We start from the raw sequence: 2,500 nt of genomic DNA, 5'->3' as shown, positions 1-2,500 counted from the left end.
AGTTCCTCGAGGGCGGCGCTGCCTGGAGGTACCTTTCTGAAGTTGTTGGAGGTTGCCAGTTTCACTTTTCTGTCGATATTTTTGTGAGTTTTCTTCTTCATTGTAGGTTTTTATCAATCAACTTGCTGTTATGTTATGAGTATTTTTCGGTCAAGAGTCTATATGTCGTTGAAGATAACATCTCATAATACTAAATAGTAGATACTTTGGTCTGTGAGATTCTATTTTGTTCAAGAATTTATTATAGAATAAAACATTATTTTTTTTTATATAAAATTATTGTGAAAATCCAGTTGAGATATTTTTACTTCTCTCTTAATATTTGTGTGTGTTTTCTACTTTTTTGTTAATTTTTATCAATCAACTTGCTGTTATGTTATCATTTTTTTTTTTGTTCAAGAGTCTATATGTCATTGATGATAATACCTCATAATACTAGTTAGTTTTTTATGAGACTGCTGTAGGTATCACAGTCAAACTTTTGACTAGGCGAATCTATAATGTCCAAGAATTTATTATAGAATAGAACATCATTTTCGTATATAAAATTATTGCAAAAATCCCGTTAAGATAGTTTCTCTTTTCTCTCAATACTTTTGTAAGTTTTTATCAATCAAATTGCTATCATGTTATGGGTATCTTTTGCTCAAGAGTCTACAGCATATGTCGTTGAAGATAACATCTCATAATAATAGTTTGTTTTGATGACGCTATTGTAGGTATCACAGTCAAAGTTTTGCCTTGGAAATTCTATTTTGTATAAGAGTTTATTATAGAATAGAACATTATTTGCGTATATAAAAATATTGCGAAAATCCTGTTAAGACAATTTCACTTTTCTCTTAGTTTTCCTGTAAGTTTTTTTCTTTTTTGGAGGTTTTTATCAATCAACTTGCTGTTATGTTATCAGCATTTTTGGGTCAAGATTCTATATGTCGTTGAAGATAATATCTCATAATACTAGTTAGTTTTTCTGAGGCTGTTGTGGCTATCATACTCAAACTTTTGTCTGGGAGAGTCTATTTTGTCAAAGAATTTATTATAGAATAAAACATGATTTGCGTATATAAAATTATTGCGAAAATCCTGTAAAGATAGTTTCACTTTTCTCTCAATATTTTTTCTGAGTTTTCTCCTTTGTAGGTTTTTATCAATCAACTCGCTCTTGTCTTATGAGCATTTTTTTCCTCAAGAATCTATATGTCGTTGAAGATAACATCCCGTAATACTACTTTGTTTTTGTGAGACTGATGTAGGTATCAAAGCTAAGTTTTTGTATGGATTAATCTATTTTATTTACGAATTGATGTTAGAATAGAAATTTATTTTTGAACATAAGTATCAATTGTGAAATTCCTGTGAAGATAGTTTTTTCTTTTGTATATATATATATATATATATATATATATATATATATATATATATATATATATATGTATATATATATGTATATATATATATATATATATATATATATATATATATATATATATATATATATATATATATATATATGACCATGTTAGAACTCCTATATGCATTTAAAATTTCATAGATTTGTTTTATTTCAAAATGAGAAAATAATAGTTACAACTTGAAATAAAAAAAGTAAATGAGAGAGATTTGAATATATACTATTAAACAACAGATATATTTACAAATCAGAGGGTACAATTGGCATTATTATATCAGAAGTAATCATCTATTTAAGGAATAACTACAAGATTATAGTGCTAACGATGGACATTAATAGATTGGCAGATCATTCAAAATTGTACATCAAAAAGACAATCCAAGAACACTTAACATTCCAGGAATGGTCTTAAATCTTGTCTAATTAACTAAATCGTTGTTATTGTATATCACTAAGCACAATATCGAATATATAAGAAAGTAATAAAAAGGAGAATCAGAATTTATATTTTATCATATTTCACATCAGGATTTCTACTTGTTAAACCCTTTCAATCTTTTTTTATATATTTGATTAAATATCAACAGCTTTGGGTACCTTTGATAAAAGTTAACATAAAAAAAAAAAATCATAACCCTTTAATTGTCTTATCTTTGGAGCTATGGTATCCTGGTGGTAGCGTCCTTGCCTGGTAATTGTCAGACTGGGGTTCGAGTCCCGCTCAGATTCGTTAGTTCCCTTGGTCACTATCACCTCACCATTCTTGTGAGATAAGGATAGGGGTTATGGGGGGAGAGCCTATAGGTCTATCAGCTGAGTCCTAAGCGGTTATTGCCTGGCCCTCCTTGGTCCTAGCTTTGGTGGAGAGGAGGCTTAGGCGTTGATCATATGTAAGATGGTCAGTCTCTAGGGTATTGTCCTGCTTGAAATGGCAATGTGACTACCCCTTGTCTCTGCCATTCATGAGCGTTCTTTAAAACTTTAGCAGAGAACTACTTAACATCTGCGCTAATATCGTAACAAACATTTACTTCCTGCTATTTCACCAATTTGATATCTTCACCACTCTCTGAAGTGATTACTTAT

The 2,500-nt window shown here is 29.6% G+C and overlaps 1 protein-coding gene across 1 annotated transcript in view; it reads left to right on the top strand.

Annotated features, from left to right (window-relative positions):
- LOC137641068 (probable glutamate receptor) overlaps positions 1 to 2,500 on the top strand; it is a 33,894-nt gene that overhangs the window by 9,592 nt on the left and 21,802 nt on the right. The gene's annotated exons all lie outside the window — the stretch shown is intronic.

Source organism: Palaemon carinicauda, chromosome 1, assembly GCF_036898095.1.
Source record: "Palaemon carinicauda isolate YSFRI2023 chromosome 1, ASM3689809v2, whole genome shotgun sequence".
In the NCBI taxonomy this organism is placed as follows: domain Eukaryota; kingdom Metazoa; phylum Arthropoda; class Malacostraca; order Decapoda; family Palaemonidae; genus Palaemon; species Palaemon carinicauda.
The sequence above is the reverse complement of the archived record's forward strand: the minus strand, read 5'-3'. Positions and strand labels throughout refer to the sequence as shown.